Here is a 21,110-nt window from a genome sequence, read left to right on the forward strand (position 1 = left end):
ATTTTTATGTAAATTTCTTAAACAGAATGCAACGGAATATCTTAATCAAATAAATCACTATGCAAATAATGTATCAAAATTACGTACTGCTGAAAACCACATTTCTTCTAAGAGTTAAACCAAAGTCAAAGGTTTTTTTCATGGTGGTTTTATTTCTAATTTTGAATACAGGTAACTAGAAAATTATAGTGTGTGTAAAACTGGCCAATGTAAAAAGATCTATGAAAATCATAGCAACATAACCACTTCCTATTTGTTTCAATGGAGCAAATGAAAGGGAGCTTCCTCAAAAATTGTGCTCCTTACCATTATGGTTTAGTTCCAAGATCCCCCTTGCAATTGATATAACCATTTTGAAAAATCAATCACTTTGGAAGCAGATGCAAGCCTGTTACACTAATTAAACTTTGTTTTGCACCAGAGTATGCATTTGCAGTGTGTGTACAGTATGTAAATTATACAAATTACAAGAAAAGTTGATTAGCGTAATTCAAATCTCAGTGCAGTTACTAAATTTAACAATGAATACAAATTATACTCAATCAGCTCATTTCTATATGTTAACTGTACAGCATGTATCACCAGATTCAGAGTAATATGAAATAAAAAACTAAAGAAGAAGACTGCTAAATTAGAGATTATTTAGAGGAATATGAAGATGGAGTCAAGAGGGTATTTTCTTAAAAAGAAAATAAATAGTCCTCATCTTATGACCAAAATTGGAACCGCAGTTTCCATTGCTAATTGTTAAATGAGTCACGTTCAATTTTATGACACTTTTTGCCACGGTCGTTAAGTGAATCCAATTCCCTCCCTCACCCTTTGACTTTGTTTTGCAGAATTCTCCTACAAAGACAGCAAATGGAAATTATGTGACCCTGGAAATGCTGGAATCTGGTTCCCACAAGCACCTGAATTATGTGACTGTGGGATGCTGACATGGTCATAAGTGTAAGAATTTGTCATCAGTTACTTTTTCAGCAACATCACAACCTTGAACAGTTAAACAAATGGTCATAAATCCAGGACTACCTGTACTGTTATAATTAATTCTAATGCCTTCAATAACTTTTATATAGAAGCCAATTCAAGTATTGAGTTCCAAGACTATTTAAATCCTTCACTGATACAACTCCAATGATGGTGAGCCAACACATATTCATCCGGAATAAAATCTGGAACACTATGGAAATTTATGACTTGTAAACTCTTTTCTGACATCTGTAGTAATGTGTGTGTGTTTTTTTTAAGTAAAAACTGAATCTAGTGCTTTAAAACAGAGCCCTACACATTGTTGTCATACAATGACAAACATTTAAAAAGTAATGCATTTGTCTTAGAAATTATTAGAAATACTACTTTTGCACAGTAAACAGTGCTATTACACTAGGAAGAAATAAAATGAGAGATGAAAGAAGCATATATCTAAACTCACCTTAATGTTTATTTGTTGATTATTTTAAGTTTAGTTATATATATTCGATTATCTAACCAATGCACTTATCATTTTAAGATAATTTAAATTCTATTTATTTACTGTTTTTATTTTATTTTCTACCCACAGTGTCCTTCACATTTTCTTCTTTATGTAGTCATTCATTTTCTTTAAATGTTCTACAGTAAAGGTATAATTTTGCACCTAAGTGTAGGACAAGAAACAATGTATGGAAACTAATCAAGGAGAGAAGCAACTTAGAACTAAGGAGAAATTTCCTGACAGTTAGAACAATTAATCAGTGGAACAACTTGCCTCCAGAAGTTGGGAATGCTCCATCACTGGAAGTTTTTAAGAAGATGTTGGATAACCATTTGTCTGAAGCGGTGTGGGGTTTCCTGCCTAAGCATCCAGGTTTCCTGGACTAGAAGACCTCCAAGGTCCCTTCCAACCTGTTATCCTATCCTATCCTATCCTAATTGTCATAAGAAATTCTTATTAAAAAAATGCTGGATATTGTCATTTGTGGTGACCTCCATTAATATATGAATAAATGTAACAGTGGCCACTGAATTGATGGCACTTGGCAGTTTAAATCAGGATGGCTGAATGGACCACAAATAAGGCTCAGCAATAAACTCAGTGGCCCAATCTAAATAAATGAATTTTCACTACCACCACAATCAATAGAACAAGTTAATTGTATGATCTTTGGTTTGTTAAAAAGAAAACAATAAACAATATAATTTAGAGGGTGTTTGCAAAGTTAAGCAAAAAAGAGAGAGTTCAGTATTCTGTGGAGGAAGATTGCTATTTAAATTGGGAAAAATAATAGTAAATTAATTTTGACAGATTCCAAAGACCATATTAGCTTACTGTACCATAAACAAAAAATAAGAGCTTTTATATCTCATAGCCCATCCTTCACAATCTTTTTCAGCTATATTGAACTTCAATTCTTACTGTCCTCAGCCGGAATGAAAGTCATCCTTGCTATGGCTTCGAATGATAGAGATATAATCAAAGACATCTGGAGAGCATCAAATTGGAAAAGGCTTTTATAAACTAACAAGCTTTCATAGACTAAAGACTACTTCATCACATTCAACACCAGCAACTGATGTTCAATGAAGTGGAATATCTGACCTATAAAAATGAATATTGCAATAAACTGGTTACTTCTTAAGGTATCACTGAGTACCAGTTTAAGATTAATGGAGAAGGTACATAAAATTGCATAACGAAACACACAAATAAATCACAAACAAATAAATTTCAGGATCTGAATTTTTAATGACAGAATTGGGAACAGTGAAGGACTAGTCACAAAACCCTGCCAGACAAAAAAAAGGCTTCAAAGCAATTTAATGTGAAATCACATCTACTTCAAATTATAATCACAATGGTTAGGCAATTGCATATAATTGAAAGAATAGTGTAAGAAAATGACACCTGGCTATTGGTTATGTTGTGCCTGAAGGTTCACGCCCCAGTTCCCTTTCCTTAAAACACTGCCATTTTGTGGGTCCTTGGAAATATGCCTTCCCCACTGCAACCTCTATCCTATGAAACAGTCTAACCCAGAGATCCAACATATCCCCCCTGGTCTCCTAGCTCCCAGAAGAGCTACCTTTCCCAACATGTTTGGATAGCATAAAGTTAGATTTGAAAAAGAATATTGGGATATATTGGATGGTTGTAGTGCCTACTGTTTAATTTTTTGTTTATATAGATGTGTGTGTGTGTGTGTGTGTGTGTGTGTGTGTGTGTTTCATAGATTTTCATGGTTGTAGGTATGCTGGTCTTGTTGTATTTGGGTCTTTTCCCATGTAAGATTGACATTGTCTTGGCAACGTTTCGGCGAGGTCTCACTCACCTTCTTCAGGCTGGGTTTTGGGCTTAAAAGCATGGACGGAGCTGCCATCTTTCTATAAATTTTGGTGGAGGGGTGTGGAGTGCTGGCTTTGTTTCAGTAAGTGGAATGATTGGTTGTGTGGTTGTATCATGATTGGTAGATTGGTGCTGATTGGTGCTGGCTATGTGTCCATTGTTGTTTTGTGTTGTAACGGCCTGGGTGGTGGGTGGGGCTCGTTTGTTGACTAAGGCTGGTTTCCAAATGCCTGGTAAGCAGGAGATATTGTCACGTTTATTCATGTTCTGGGGGTGTTTCTCTATTTCGATAGCTTCCATAATTATTCTCTTGTTGAAGTGTTTAGTTTTGGAGATTAACCTGGTTCCTTCAAAATTAATTTCATATCCTGTAGCTTTAAGGTGCTGGAAAAGGGAGGAAGTTTTTTCTTTTATTCTTACTGCGTTCTTGTATTCTGTGATGTGTGCATTTATTCTCCTGTTCGTTTGTCCTATGTATGTTGCACGGTAGATTTTGCATGGTATTTCGTAGACTCCTTGGTTTTCTATCTGGATTTTGCCTTTGGGGTTTCTTAAGATGTTGGTTCTTTTTTGGTCAGTGTTGAAGGCTGTCTTGATATTGTGTTTGTGGAGAATTTTGCTGATTTTATCTGTGGTACCTTTGATGTAAGGGAGGAGGGCGATGCCGTTGTCCTGTTCTCTGCCTTGGTTTTTGGGGGAATCTCCCTTTGGATTAGGTTGGTAATTGTTTTTCTTTGGAATCTGCTGGAGATTAACACATTTGTGAGAGTGTGTAATTCAGTTTTCAGGTGTTGTCGGCTAGGTGTTTGGATCTGGAGATGAGGGTCTTGGCTACAGAGTTGATCCATGCAGTGTGGTGATGGGATTGTGCGTTTAAGTAGCGGTTGGTGTGTTGGTTTTCCCAGTAGATGGTGTGTCCTAGGGAGCCATTGGGGTTTTTGTAGATTAGGACGTCGAGAAAGGGAAGTTGGGTGTTTGCTTCTATTTCCGTTTCTTATCTTTTTTTTTTTTCTTTTTCTTTTTTTTTTTTTTTTATTCTATAATATTTTATTCATTTTCATTTTCAATTTTGTACATTCACTTATATACTGGATATTGGTAATAATAATATTATAATCGTAAGAAAAACAAAAAACAAACAAACAAAAAAAAAAAAAAACACCCCCAACCGAAACACAACTCATAAACCCCACCTATCACTTTCACACATCCCTTCTTCTCCCCCTCCAACTTTCCTTTCTCCCTCCAACAATCACCCCTCCTACTTCCCTTTCCCCTCCTATCTTCCTTTCTCGCCTTTCTCACCCTCCTTCCCCTCTCATCCTCCTTACATTCCCCTCTTCCTCCCTCCTTACTTCTCCCTCTTCTTTTCCTCTACTTCTCACTATGGTGCATTTCTCTATTCCTTACACCCAGAAAAAAAAAGGAAAGAAAAAAGCAATAAGAAAAAAAAGAGAAAAATAAAAAGAAAAGATAAGGAACAGCAGTATACAAGTGTATTCTTCTATATATTGAAGCTATATCTCCACCCACCCACCCACCCCCAATGAATCCCCCTCCCTAACCCCCTCCGACTTCCCAGGTCACACGCCCGGCACAGTTCAGTACCATTCACCTTCAAAGTATCTTATTAACAATAATAATGAAAATAAAATAAAAAGAACACTCCGAAAAAGAAAACAAAAACAAAAAAGTAAATAAAGTAAAATTAAAAACTCTTTTGCATTATGCTCAGCCTCCCATCATTCTTCAAATTTTAAACAGTATAAATCATTCCATTTATATTTTGTCCTCGTCCCTTAGTTCTTTGATATTTACCCCCATCTTCCTGTAGAATCTCCAGATAGTCTTTCTTAAGCTTATATTCAAATATTAGTTTATACAAAAATCAATTTGTCTTCATATTTTCGCTGCTCATCTTCCTATCCTTCGTTTCACGTCTCCATTCCTCCCAAGCCCAGATTGCATAAGATTAGGATCTCGCTCTTCACTTTAAAATCCTGAGCTTTTTATATTATACTTCAGACTTGTAGATTCATAAAACATATGCCCAAAATTCCTGCCAGTTCGTTCAATCCCAAGATTCCTTCATCAATATCCCACTCCACCTTCCTTTCTGCTCCACACTCCATTCACCCCAAACCGCAATTCAAATAAATCTTAGTCCCCGCTTTCCTCACAGAAAACACTTCGTGCGCAGTTCGGATTTAAACTCAAATAAATCTTGTAAAAGTCCCGTATCAATACACAGCTTTACCATTTTTCATACCAAACAGAAATCCTAAAGTTTTAATCAGTCCAAAAGCTTAGAAAGTATTTTAGAAACATCGCTGGGTCTGTATTCTTTACTCTTCTGTCCTTCCGGAAAGAAAAGGCAACCCTCTGCCTTATAACCACGTGTCCCGCTGCTTTGAAGATATAACTGAATCCTCAGTTTCCGCTCTTCTGCCTCTCCAGTAGGGGGAGAGCAACTCCCTCCTTCTTGTAGTCAAATGAGTTGCTGCTTGTCTTTCCTTCACCTTGTCCTTCCGCATTTCCGGGTGAGTCAGGAAGCCCCGCCTTCAGAGTTTTATAATAAAAGTCCCGAGCTTCCGAAACAGAATTAATACGAAATCTTTGATTTTCAAATGTAACTGTAATTCCAACTGGAGCCTCCCATTTATACTTTATTTGACGATTTCTGAGTTCTTGGGTTAAAAAAGTATAACTTCTCCTTGCGTGGAGCATCTGAAGCGGAATATCTTTAAAGACGAACAGATCGTGGTTCTCAATTCGGAGCCTGCTTTTATAAAACTTTTGTAAAATCGCATTTCTGGATTCTCTTGTGAAAAAATATATAATTATGTCTCTTGGAAGCTGTCGTTGCTCCGCCACGTGCGAATTCTGGCGATAGATTTTTCGAATATTCCAATCAAAATTAAGTCCTGGGCCTCCCACCAGTTGGCTGAAAGCTGCTACAAAAGTCTGTTTCAAACTCTCTCCTTTCCTTTCAGGCAATCCTCTAACTCGTATTGCAAACGCCTTTGTATTATAATTTATCATTGTAAGTTGTGTTTGGTTATTAATAATCTCTTGTTGTAAAGCTTGAATATTAGAAGACAAATCAAGATTAGCCCTCTCCAAAGATTCCAATTTCGTCTCCATTTCTTCAACATAATCTGTTAAAGTAGACGCGACTTCAAACACATTCGCATTCATCTGGGCAATTTTGGCATGTATTTTATCGCATAAATCCAACACAAATTCTTGAATTTCTTTTCTAAAGTCATTAATTATTTGGGAGAGAAGCTCCTGTGTCAAGAAATCTCCAGTAGATGGCGTAGGAGACAAAGGCAGCGATTTGGTAGCAAGTTCTTTAGGCACAAGGGGGGAGGGTTTTTTTGCCTGTTTAGACTTGGGAGGCATTATAGATAAAATCTGAGAATAGACAGATAAACAGTGTCTTCAGCTGGCCAGTTCTCAATAAATTATTTGTGGACTTTGCTCATTAATGAGTAGCGATCTCCGGGGAAATAAAGCCAGTTAATTACGTCATCAATCACCAACACAGTAAAAACGCCATTTTGTGTCCCAATTGCGCAGAGAAGTTCAAAAGAAAAACAAGGCTGGTGTTTAGATAGTTAAAAAAAAACAAAACACACACATCACAGAGGTGTGACCCGCTCGTATTATCTTAAAAGCAATTTGTCATTGTCCTGAGTGCGGGGGAGGCTGTCTAGGGCTGCAAAAAGGCAGCTGTAAAGAAATGGCTGGAGATGAAAGCTCAGCTACGTTGGATCCATTCTCTGTTCGCAGCCCAAAAAAAAAAAGAAGAGGGCTGTGAACTACGAATAAATCCTAACACCTGAGCTTCTGCCTGTCCCTTTCTGCCAGAAAGGGATGATATCTATTGATCTTAATTAGATATACAAACCAGATCTTTAAGAGGGGCTTCGTTGAGCTCCTCGGCGACAGGCTCCTCCCACAGGAAGCCGGGTGTTTGCTTCTATTTCCATAGTGAACTGTATTTTGGAGTGTAGGCTATTGAGATGGGTGAGGAAGTTGTCCAGTTTTTCTTTCCCGTGTGGCCAAATCACGAAAGTGTCATCAACATATCTAAGCCAGAGTCTGGCTTTGTGTTCAGATTTATCTAAGGCATTAGTTTCAAAATGTTCCATGTATAAGTTTGCGATGACGGGTAAGAGGGTTGATCCCATGGGTGCTCCTTCTATCTGTTTGTATCTTTGTCCATTATGGGTGAAGTATGTGTTGGTTAGGCAGTGGCTGGTCAGGTCCATGATGTGTTTGGGGGGGGGTGTTTGTTCTGGATAGCTGGCAAGTCTTCTTTTATAGGCACTTGGGTGAAGAGGGATATGACATCAAAGCTCACGAGTAGGTTGCTGGGTTGTAGGTTTTGTTTGTTTATTGTTTCTATGAAGTGGAGTGAGTTTTGTATCTGTGAGGTGATGGAGTTGGAGATGTTTGGTGAGGAATTGGAGTTGGAGATGTTTGGTGAGGAATTTGGCAATTTGGTGAAAATCAACCCAGATGAAACCAATAAAATCAGACTTGCAGTCACCAACATCCTTTGCTCCAGTAATCCAATCAGAAGCAACTTACAACAAGAAAAAGCACTCACCAACCCGAGGAAACACAACAACATAATCATTCTCCCAGCAGACAAAGGTAACGCCACAGTGGTGATGAACACGTCTGACTACCAAGCCAAGCTATCCAACCTACTCCAAGACCCCACTTACAAACCTCTAAACACAGACCCCCACCACCTACCTGGAAAAAAAACACCAAATCCAAAATAAAAGCCTCTTCCATCAGTGAAGAGATCCAGCAAAGAATCATCCCCAGAGAGAAATCTTCCAGATGTCCCAAACTCTATGGCCTCCCCAAGATACACAAAGAAGGAACATCACTCAGACCCATAGTCAGCTACATAGGCTCACCTCTACAGAATCTTGACAAGGCTGAGACAACATTGAGCCAGTGAGAATCAAACTCCTGACACTGAGCAGTGAGTTAGCCTGCAATACTGCATTCTAACCATTGTGCCACCACACATCAAAAACGTAAAGTGACAGCTGGAAGGGATCTTGGAGGACATCTATTCCAACCCCCTGCTCACGCAGAAGACCTGTACTAGGGATTCGAACTGACAAACTGCTGACCTTTCTAATCGATAAGCTCAGTGTCTTAGCCACCGAGCCATCTAGTCAGAATTATAGTCACCTAATCGAATCATGTGGCTGTTGGTTGTTTTTTAAATGCCCTGTACTTTTGTAGTTTTTGTGTTTTTCCCTTTCCCTCCTTCGGGTTTGTGCGCCGCCCTGAGTCCCACAGGAATAGGGCGGCATATAAATAAAATGAAACTCAAACTCAAACTCAAACTAATCAGGTATATTCCTTTTTTTTCCAATTAGAAAACCAAGGATTCAAACAGTACCTGTATATTTCCAGCTAAGATCCTCAGCTAAGGTTTAAATATCAAGAATGCTATACAAGTTTTTTTTTTAAAAAAAAAACCCAGCCTTACTCAATCATTATGCAAACTAGCTATGGAGCTCACTTTGTATAAATGTGACCTAAATTAGTCACATTACATCTGTTAGAAGGAAAGTTTTTTGCACTTTCAGCTATACATGCATTGGTATTTCTTTAACCCAGGCTGTAAGTTATCAGAAACAAGGCTTATCTGAAAACACGCTTGTGTCAGCTAAATGTGCAATATCCTAGAGATATTAGGGCCCAATACAATGATGTCTCAAGATGGCGACTATTATTTGAGCAAGGATGGCAGAATCTGGGTTAATATGGATATCACTTGTGTGATATATTCAGAAAGCACAGTTCCTGAATGGAACTAGAAACCATTAGTAAGTCAGATGACAGACAACAAATATATGCTTAATTCAGACAATACAGAAATGTTCTTGATCAATCAAAAGATCAAGAAATTTAATGTACTGTTTAAGCCTTCAGAACTTGATGAAATGGGTGGTATAGAAGCAATGAGGAAAATGAGATGGGACAGGACGGGACAGAATAGAAATTATAACAACAGATTCATATGTTTTCTGACTATTCCTGAATATCTCATTCATTCATACACACACACACACTTTGAGACAATTAGATATCACTAGTATAAAATGTGATTATACAGAGCTGCTTTGTTTCAAATCTTTTGATATTGTAGCAAATCCAGAATGGTCTAGACTAGTATATAAGGTAATAGCTAGAATTCTTTGGTTACCAGTCTAATGTAGGGAAAATTAAGAGTGCTGGTGGTTATTTCTTAGAAAGTCATAATGACATAAGTCCAAACTATTTGAAAGACTGTGTTTTCTCATTAAGAAAATGTTCAGTAACATCTCAGATAGAGGATTTTCTGATATTACCACAATCAGGGGAATATTTTGGTGAACCATGACACAATACTTTTTCTGAAGTTTTTCCAGGGATTCTGCAACTGAAGGTTCATTACCTTCTACAACTAGATAAACACATTCTCAGTTGTACAACTGGCAAACCAAAAGTTGGTTTGTCTAACGAAACAGATTTTAATGACTGGCAAGGAAATACTGTTACTGAAATAATCTTCAGAGTTATCATATAAGATATACATATGCATGTCCAAGGAAAGGTTAGATAGCCATCTGTTGGGGATGTTTAATTTGAATTCCTGAACAGAATGAAAGGTTAGATTCAACGACCTTCATGGCCTCTTTTGACTATGATTCCTAGCAATAACTGTGTCAATGACAAGAAACTGGTGCCTATAATGTTCAGATACTTCATTCCTATTTCACATTACTCAATTAAGGTTTTTTTTTTCCTGAGGAAAAAAAAGCTTTTAACAACCACATCTGTTCTTTAATAAATCACTGTACTTTGTCTTCCTGCCAAAACTCCTCCTTTATCTAACTTACATCTTCATGAGGAGATGGGAAATCACATATTACAGTGGTGACAAACAATTGTAATTATGTCATTAGTAGCCATTTAGACTACAAAAGTTCTCAAAAAGGAAATATAATGAACAATAAGAAATATAGGATAATACATTGATCACAGTTATAATCCGCTTTTTACTTCACAAGTGTAAAAAGCTGGCATAATTCATGGGCACAGCAGGCAATAATAGTATATCACTTTATGAACTATGCAGCTATTTTATTCCCCCAGCTACTTTAAAATAAAAAAGCTTTTAATAGCTTGATTTAGACATAAAAGTTATTTATGATGCTTCATTGATTATAATATTTACTTCTTGAACTTTCAATTGAAGCAATTCTTTCTGAGATACTAACACAAACCACATTATCAAAGACCTCTCAAGAAGGAACATTTATACTGCTCAAAATTGAAACAGAAATGTTAGTATAGCTTAGGAATTCAGGGTTTCCCTCAATGGTAGAATCAGAAAATAAAGGGCATATGCAACTAATGATTCCCAGTTTTTGAATCTCTCTTTTCAAAGAGACCTAACAAGCTGCTGAGATTGTATGATACAAAGTTTTATGGTCAGAACTTCAGAATAGTTCAGGTGACTACACGCTTGTATTAGATTCAGTGAAGCCAGAACTGATCAGGTGTCTGAAAATAATATAGAAAAACATTCAACATTTTTAAAAATCTAATTGTTTACCTTATACATGGACTTTCCAATCAAAATACTACAACAAGTGATACTTTATTTTACTTTGTTTACTACTGTATCACTCTATTCCATGCTTTACAAACTTTTAAAGAAATTACTTGAAAATTAATAGTATATTTTTGTCTTTGGAAATCTTCTATTTCTTCAGAGGATTTCAGGCTGTATCAAGAGTGCTACTTAAAACTGAAAATGCATTAAAGGAGAATATAACTGACAGTTAAAATTGTATTAAAATGTACACAAAGATATATAATTCAAAGAATCAATATTCTTTACATGAGAACTTTCAACAAGGCATTTTGAATTAAATGTGATATGTCAGAGAAATACAACTCAATATATTATTGTAAATTAAATACACACATTTTCTTATGCGCTCTTATGCAGTTTACATGTAAGAAGGCTATTTTTAAAATTGTACAAATTGAGGCTTTGTTTTATTTTAAAATACTGTTCCAATAATAAGACTCTGACTAGTGCACAAGAAAATTACGTTTAAAAAAAAAACCACAACATCCTACCCCAATAAAAGTAATACACATGGTTTTGCCACAATCATGCTAGAGAAAAAACACCATGAAACAAGAAGTTTTTCTGTTCTATTTGTTATGATATCTATGTGTGCAAAATTTGTGCACCAACCATACACACCATTCTAAAGGACTATTTCCAACTATGAAAGGGTGTCCAGAAATATAGTCACTTTTGTATAGTTGCAATAAAAAGGCTGTGTGAAGGATGTGACATGCAAGACTAATCCAACCATATGCACTGAGAAACTGCAAAAAGCTAGTCTGTCACAAACATACTTAAAATGGAGCCACTGTTATGTGGCACTTTGGAAATCAGATTCCCCTCAGTAACAATGAATCAAGTATATGTCTGAATCATTGATATGCCACATATAATTTGAACAAATCAACTGTTTCTTATCTAGGAGTTCATTACAATTATATATGGCATCATGTAAAACAACAATGTTTAATGAAAAGAATTTCCTGCCATCACGTTTTGATCACTGATTTTTACTGTGACTTGCTTTTATAAAGAGTTAACTGTCAAAAAAGGGAAAAAAAGCCACATCAATTCAAATCCAATGTTGTTCTTAGGAATTTCTCTAAAATAAATACTGAATTGACTAAATTGTATGTCCAATCGAGTGTAAGAATTTTCTGTTAGTTTCTCCTCTCTTTTTAAACAAATCTACTTCCTGTGTTCCAAAAGATGAAAATTAATAACCTTCTAACTTGGATCGTCTGGTAACCTAGAAAAACACTATTTGTAGTTTCACCAAAAACAAATCATGTTACTAATACAGCAATACAAAGTCCAAAATGAATCCCTCCCTTTCAACCCTATAATCTTAAATGTTTCTGTGAAATCTGAAAACACTTGTCCCAAACCCCAAATGCCAGATCCTTTCTATAATTATCTTTTCTATTTTTAGCTCCTAAATGATTTTTAAGACTTAGGGAATCTTCTATAAAGGCTACATCCCAGCCATTCTTAACCACATAATATTAATACCATATTCCGTTTTAAGAAATATGTGTTCCCTGATAGTGAAGGAGCATCTTGCTTCTCAATAGAGTATTGGATGCAATGGCTCATTACTGATGTCATGCTATAAACAGCTATAAAAAGGAAGGCCACACTTGGATATTTCCCATTATCTTTGATGCACTTTACTATCATTTAATGTGCAAGGCAAAAGGATCACAGCCATGTAAATATTCCTGTAAGAATTATCCTCTCACTGCAATTCAAATACTTTGTTAGATGCTTTTTACAGCATTCTGTATATATCCATTCTTTACATTATTTAAAGGTTTCCTTTGAGGACCTCAGCTGGATCACAGTCCTTTTCTTCCTGTCAGGAAAGGGAGCAGTCAAGCAGTGATCTTGCTTTCTATTGCTGATTCGTTTCCCTGAGACAGCATTAGATGTTATTAGAATGGATCCCAGCAGAGTGTAGTTAAAAAGTCTGACAGTGTCCCCATTACAAAGCCATTTTTCTTTAAAAGGGTTTTGTAAATTGGCAAAGTTAATGACTTAATAAGGAAAAAAATATACTTTACATCCTTCCTTCTTTTAAAAAAATTCTTCGTAACAAATAAATAGACCAAAAGAAATAATAATATTTTTTTAAAATCTCAAGGTAAAGCTTAGGTTAGTGACTTGCCTATTTTTCCTTCATGTCGTTAAACTATTAAGAAAAATCCACTCTCATCAGAATCATCTATGTGGGTTTTTAAACAGTGATTTCCTTATTACATGTGACATTTAGCGCCATATTCCTGAAGTTAATTAATAAAGATTATAACAGCAGTGACCTAGAATAGACAGATATAAAGTAATTCCTGATAAAAGAACAAAGCACTTTTGTTTAATATAGACACAGAAAAAAAAATAGACCTTCTCTGCGCTTTTTCTAGGGCCTCAGCATCTTTTTCAAATTGTGGTGATCGGAACTGGATACAGTATTCCAAATGTGGCCTCACCTGTGCAGTATAGAGTGGAACTGTTATTTTCCTGTTGATACTATCGCTCTGTTGATGCAATCTCGGATGGTTTTAGGACAATTTGCCCTGGCCAACTCTTTGCAGGACAACTTGCTGCGAGACAATGCAATGCTGTATTAGTCATTTCATTCAGTTACTTTTATTATTGGTGACCAGGTTTTTGTCGAAATTATTGTAACTCTTATATTTTTAAAAACTTTTGCATTTGTTGAATTGTCCTGCGGTGAGTTGTCCCATGGCAAGTGGCCAATTGGTCACAGTGAATTGTCCGTGGCAAGTTAGCCAGGGCGAGTTGTCCATTCTGACCTATGATTGCAAATGCTGTTTTTGCAGCTGCACCACACTGCTGACTCATGTCTAAGCCGTGGTCCACCAGGATACCGAGATTCCTCTCACAGTTACTGCTGTGCCAAGAGCCAAGGTGGCGCAATGGTTAAAGTGCTGTGCTGCAGCCACTTTAGCTGACTGATATCTGCAGTTCGGCGGTTCAAATCTCACCGGCTCAGGGTTGACTCAGCCTTCCATCCTTCCGAGGTAGGTAAAATGAGGACCCAGACTGTGGGGGCGATATGCTGACTCTGTAAACCGCTTAGAGAGGGCTGAAAGCCCTATGAAGCGGTATATAAGTCTAACTGCTATTGCTATTGCTGTTGTGACAGGTACTGCGTCAGAGGTGGTATTCAGGCAAACCGGTAGCAGTGGAGGTGGGAGGCTCCACCCACACATCATCACGGACGCTCTGTGCATTCTGTGCATGTGCAGAAGTGCCACGTACATGTGAAGCACATGCTCCCAGTTCCGAACCAGTAGCAAAGGTAAAAGAAAACCATTACTGTATTGCATATCCTGTAACTGTGTATCTGGTTATTCCTGCACAAGTATTTTTCTTGACACTGAACTGCATCAGGTTCTTTTCATTCTCCCATTTTGCATGAAACCAGTGACGTTTTGGTGTTCTGAATCATTAGTTTGTTGATGATAATCAGCTGTACTCTAGTTGTGACCTGGTGCCTGGAGGTGTGAAGGTCAGGATGGGATAGAAGGGGCCTAAGCTTCATCTAAGTGAGATTGAGTTACTCTGGGAATATCTTTTTCTAAAGCTTCAAACAATTCAAAAGCATTTCATCTTTGCTTGGTGCTTTTCTGTTCAACATCCAATTTGTTGTTTCTCAAATCTCATTTTCTGTTTAAGTTCCCTCCTAAATATATTCTCTCTACAATCTACAATTCTGCAATCCCAACGCTGAAGTTTTTAGAATAGTTATTTCATCTTCATTTAACCTCATAGAGTCTGTATCAGATCTCTTCCATAATTACTATGTAGTGCTCTTAACTGTAAATTTTCATATGGATTCTTTGATTTTTTTTTACAAGACTTATTCCTTTTCTTATTTTCTTCTATTCTTGATTGAGACATCTCTGTTTGCTCTTTATTACTTTAGAAAGAGAAAATCTGTGTTCATTCACTGAATCTCATTCTTGTAGCTCAAGGCTTTTATCCTATTTTCCTATGGCTAGCATGATCTTTTGCTAGATTTGAAATTTCAAGAATATTTTTTCTGCTTCAATGTTTGCTATGTCTTGTACGCTTCCAACAGCTTCTCAGGTAACTTGCTGAATCTATTACTTACACTGATCACTTGACTAAACATTGTTGGAACATGTATTATCTCTAATTTTCTACAATAGAGCTTTATATTGGATACTAACAGTTCATGGTATATTCACAACATACACCTGAAAGTTTCTGTCTGGTTAAACTGGAAGTCAATTCTTCCATTATGTATCAGATATGTTTCTGATATTGTGCATCTGCTAACATTGACATTTAGAGACTCCATTTATGTTGCCTAAAGCAAAATTTGCCAGTGAAACTCTAAAGTCTTTCTCTGCATTATTATATTTATCCACCTTAAATCTTTATTTCTCCAACTTCTATTGTAATTTGCATAGAATAGCTCTATATTATCATAAGAGGATACTGCGAGAGTTTTAGGCATTAAATTTACATAATAACAAAGTAGTTTAACAATTTAAGCCGTGTTGGCAGAGAGTGGACTTTTAGAAATACTCTCCAAAAAATATATATTTTTAGAAATTCATATATTTCTTTTTTTTCCCCACTTCCAAGTAGGAGTACTTCTTTGTACTCCTCTTCAGGATTACAAGTCTTTGTTATTTTAATTCAGGGTTTATAGGGATATATGTTGGTGAAGGGAAGGTTTTCTTTCCCCACTTTCCTGCAGTGCTACAAACATTTTAAACGGCAGATTCCGCATGGGTTTTCCTTTGACAATTCCTTTTTTCCCATTTTTCTAAATTCCTCCAAATGGCTTTTAAACTCATCTATTAACTCTAATTTCTTCCCTAACAGTGCAATATATTGGGAAGGGAGGCAATGTATATTCAACCTTACTCTTCTTGAAACATTTCCATTTGACTACAAAACAGCACCATTGCTGTATCTTTTATTTCTTTTTGCAATTACATGAAACGTAAATTTATTGTGGAAAATAAAATAGGCATACCGTGCATTTTTTCTCACTTTGCTCAAAGCAGTTAAGAGAATAACCAATGGGATATTCTGATAATAGCAAGCTGAAATCATGAAGCTCATTTTCTAATTATACATCCATTGAAATTTTATTTATTTTTATTTATTTATATCCTGCCTTTATTGTTTTTGCAAATAACTCCAGGCAGCAAACATATTCATCACATCTTCCTCCTCCTATTTTCCCCACAACAACCCTGTTGTTCAGTGGAGCTGAGAGTCAGCGACTGGCCGAAGGTCATCCAGCTGGCTCTCATGGCTAAAATGGGAGTAGAACTCACAGACTCCCGCTTTCTTGTCTGATGTCCTAACCACTAAACCCAACTCTCTCCCATTAATCTAGCAGATTAGAAACCTAGCAGATGTGAATATAGGAAAGAGGACGTAAGAAATAGCTGGCAACAAAGTACCAATCATTCAAAATGGCTACTATTTAATACCACTTAATCCCACGCTGGGAATCCTCTGGTGACCAGAGTTTAACACTTTGGATAAGGGCTAAGTGTCCTTTCATTTCAATGCAGTGTTGAAAAATAATTAGAACTTAATGATGAATAGACACGGGCTTCATAAGAAGAAGCACAGTCCTTTAGGCATCAGGATAGAAACCAGAGCAGTATGAATTCTAGTCTCACCTTAGACGCAAAGTCAACTAGGTGACCTTGGGCCAGTCACTTTCTCTCATCCCTAGGATGGAGGCAATGGCAAACTACTTCTGGAAAACTTTGCCAAGAAAACTGCAATCTCCCAGATTCAGACATTACTGAATGAAAGAACAAAACGTTTCTTTCATAATTTCTTCTTCATTGTTGTAGACTTTGTTGTATGCCACATAGAGTCACTTTTGATGAGCTGAGCAGCTATACAAATTATATAAAAAAACAAATTATAGATTATAAATAAACTACATAAACTATACAATTTTACCAAAACATTTGACAAAGTCTCCTGACATTCTAATTAGTCAACTATTTGAGTCTAGATCAAGTACATGCTTATTCTGTCTACAATTCACTGGATCTACAATTCACTGGAAAGGTTAAAATGCTCATAATGGATTTTCTATCCAAGTAGAGAGAGATATATCAATTGGATGTTACAAGGTTCAGTTTGTTCATCATTATATTTTGATGTATACCTCCTGTTTATCAATATTTTTATTAAAGTCTTGGATGAAGAAATTGATATCATCTGCCAAATTTACAAATTATGAAATCCTGGATGGAATAAATAATACACTGAAATTACATACATTCAGAACAAACTTTATAGAGATATGGGTTGAAAATTACAGAATTCTACTCCACAGAAACAAATGCTATGTTCTTTGTTGAGGACAAAAGCAGGCATGGATGGGAAATATTTGGTTTGGTAATAGTACTTGTGATACAGATCTTGGAAAATAGTTAATCGACAATTGAATAGAGTTCAGCAATGCAAACTGGTTGCAAAAAAAGCAAATGTAATTTTTAGGCTATATCAATATAAAACAGGAAAGAACAGTTCCTTTATTTAGTACTAATTAAGCCTACTTTCCAATTGGGCACCCCACTTTGACAATAATGTGAAAAAATTCCACTTTCAACTAAAGACAAGAGGACAGAGGACTATAAATTAAGTGTGCTGAAGAGAGATGGACAAAAAAGAAAAGAATACGATTAAGACCAGTTATTACATGGATTCATGTAACAGGAAGGCAGATTCTAATTCACTGTTAAATAAAGGTGTGCCACTATAAAAGAAGTTGGATAGTGAAAACCTTTCCAGAAAGGTGATACGTGTTATGGGATGTGTACTGACAAAATCTAGAAACCTTTCTGTTTGAGATAATTTAATTCTTGCATTAAACAAGGTGATGATTGTGATATCTAGATATTTTCCAACTCATAGGATTGTAAGTGTTAGTCATTATTCCTAGTAATATATATATATATATATATATATATATATATATATGTGTGTGTGTGTGTGTGTGTGTGTGTGTGTGTGTGTGTGTGTGTGTGTGTTATTATTTGTGCTGATAAATAAATAAAGGAAGACTAGTATAGATCTATTTCAAGCTATTTAGCTCTCATCAGCTAGCCATATCCTTACTGGGATATATATATATATTCCTTTTTTCCTATCTATCTATCTATCTATCTATCTATCTATCTTTCTTTCTTTCTTTCTTTCTTTCTTTCTTTCTTTCTTTCTTTCTTTCTTTCTTTCTTTCTTTATCTGCCTGCCTGCCTACTTATATATCTATATATCAATGAAACCTCTGTGTCATTTCAGTCACAAGAACTCTTAAGTGGCATACATTATAAATATTCACAATAAATACCTAATAATACAGCAATACTTTGTTACTTTAAAGGATTAAATGAACTTCCCATCATGGCTTATACAAATATAGCACACTTAAAAATGCAATTCCTCAACTGAAACCACAAGATAAAATTCTTATTTCCTTTCATATAAATTTATGCCTGAGCAGAGTAAAAGCTATAGTAAAAATTTTAAATCAGGAGTTAAGCAATATTTGACTGAATTTTACCACATGGGACCTATAATTTATACCGGTTGTTCATAATGGAATAAATGTTCAATTAAATGAATTAAAATGCCTATAGTTTCTTCTTTTAAAAAAAACATTTTGCAGTGATAGTCAATTTCTTTCCCTAGATAACAGGTTTCTAATAAAATTTCAAACAAAGTAATAGTACAGTTACATTTTTATACAATCCCCATTACATTTTATTGCTTTAATCTTTTTTTTGAAAAAAAACCTACTATTCATCCTAAGTAGGGTACTATAGTAATGCTCCTTTTCCAAAGGTAATGACTGATCCTTCAGAAATAAACCATCAAGTCTACATTCAAATACTAACTATAGGTAGTCCTCAACTTATGACTGTCACTTAGCAGCCATTCAAAGTTATGATTTACTTAAAAAGGAGAACTTATGACTCTGATCCAAAGTTCTGACAGTTCCCCCCGCCACAGACACACACACACACACAGTCACATAACTTCACTAAGGGTGCTCGGAAACATGGCTGTATTTATGCCTTCACAGCATCCTGTAAACATGGGACCACAACTTTTTTGTCAAAAACTGGTGCTTCCAGTTTTCGGCTAACTGAAGTGTATCAAACAAAGGCTTTGCTTAACAATTATCACAATAAAACATAAAACCAAGTTGTATTACCTAACTTGAGGACTATCTGGACAATTCAATTTATTAATTTAATTAGTCTGAATGTTGATAATAGGCTACTAAAAAGATTCATCTTATTGCTATTGTTATCAGCACTGTCATTGTCATCAACGTTTTTGCCCTTCAGGCCACTGAAAGACTCAAGATAACTTACAATGGATCATTAAAGAATGTACAATACAACCATAGAGAAGATTTAGAGCTACTCAGGTATAGCAACAGCCTTACATTCCTTAAAGTCTCTCAGTAATTATCCAAGATTTCAGAGGAAGTTTCTTCAAACAGTCACTTAAAGATGTCAGGGACTAAACCCAATTTTTTTTTCATAAACAGCAAATATTCTCCTCCACTGAGCAGTTTTTACCAAACAACCTTCTTACAATATCTGATCATTCTTAAATGGTTCCAAATCGCTTCTAAGCACTTATATGTATTGAAGCTAACCTACTTATGTGGAATTCTAACATTTCCAACTTGAGTTATTAAATTTATTTTAATATTGAAGATATTCAATTAATGCATTATTTTCAAATGCTGTGGACAATCACTAGGCATAAAGTAAGTACATCCTATGGCTGAACAAAGTCTAGTAATAACATTTGCTTACAAATTAAGAATTTATTAAACATCATAAGCTTTTATGAGTACAGTAATTCATTCTTGAAACTGCTTTTAGCTGCCCGTATACTTACATGTTGTTACACTCTATGCCAGTGATGGCTAACCCTTTTGTTGTTGCATGCCAAAAGCGTGCATGTGTACCCATAATGCAATGTGGGGTTGACTCATAATGCAATGTTCAGGGTTGACTCAGCCTTCCATCCTTCCGAGGTGGGTAAAATGAGGACCCAGATTGTTGGGGGCAATATGCTGACTCTCTGTAAACCGCTTAGAGAGGGCTGAAAGCCCTATGAAGCGGTATATAAGTCTACTGCTATTGCTATGTGTGCATGCAACCCCTGCATGCCCCCCTCCCAGTGTATGCACATACCAGTCTCACATTCTCCCCACCCTCCACCCAGGTACACACAATCCTCCTACACTTCCCTTCCCCCTGCCCATGCACACACAACCCCCATGCATGCATATGTATGTGACTTCCTCCGCCCACCCCCATGCATGCATGTGTTTCCTGCATGCACCCCGCTCCCCACACATGCACTGCAAAGACCCAAAAACCAGCTGGCCAGTGGGAGGCGCATGCATATGCACAGTAGAGCTGAGCTGGGGCGACAGTTTGTGTGCCCAGAGAGAGTGTTCTGTGTGCCACCTGTGACATACATACTATAGGTTCACCTCATGGCTCTATGATATATAATGAGATCTTTCTCCCCAGCTTCTTTCTTTCTTTCTTTCTTTCTTTCTTTCTTTCTTTCTTTCTTTCTATCATCTACCTTCCTACATACCTACCTACCTACCTACCTACCTATTTACCTACCTATCTTATTTAGAAACTGCCCATCTTCTTCATTGAGAGACTCTGAGCAGTGTACAAATAGATATAAACTTTATTTTTGTAATTTGGCAAATTTTATTGCAGCAGATCTTGAGATCAATTTTTATATAACTAACAACATGCTAACTGAAACCATGAAAATGTCAACTCTTTGTTCCTGTATCATTCTTAATTTTCATTTAACTTTTTTATGTTATTGCTAACATTAAGAAAGTACAAAAAGGCCATTATAAAATGAGCTATCATTCACTTGCAAACAACATTTATTCACCAATTTTAACCAGTTTTTAAACAGGAACATCCTCATAATACCACTAGAAGTACTTCTAGTATCATCTCTGTTAGTATCATCTTTGCCATCTCTGTTATTAAAGTATTTGTTCAGACATGAAAATCT

At 36.1% G+C, this 21,110-nt stretch overlaps 1 protein-coding gene across 8 annotated transcripts in view; it reads right to left on the minus strand.

Annotated features, from left to right (window-relative positions):
- The window catches only part of FOXP1 (forkhead box P1), a 628,729-nt gene that overhangs the window by 422,591 nt on the left and 185,028 nt on the right, over positions 1–21,110 (minus strand). The gene's annotated exons all lie outside the window — the stretch shown is intronic.

Source organism: Thamnophis sirtalis, unplaced genomic scaffold (genome assembly GCF_051295495.1).
Source record: "Thamnophis sirtalis isolate CommonGarterSnake01/CBP01778 unplaced genomic scaffold, rThaSir2_p1.2 scaffold_3, whole genome shotgun sequence".
Lineage (NCBI taxonomy): Eukaryota > Metazoa > Chordata > Lepidosauria > Squamata > Natricidae > Thamnophis > Thamnophis sirtalis.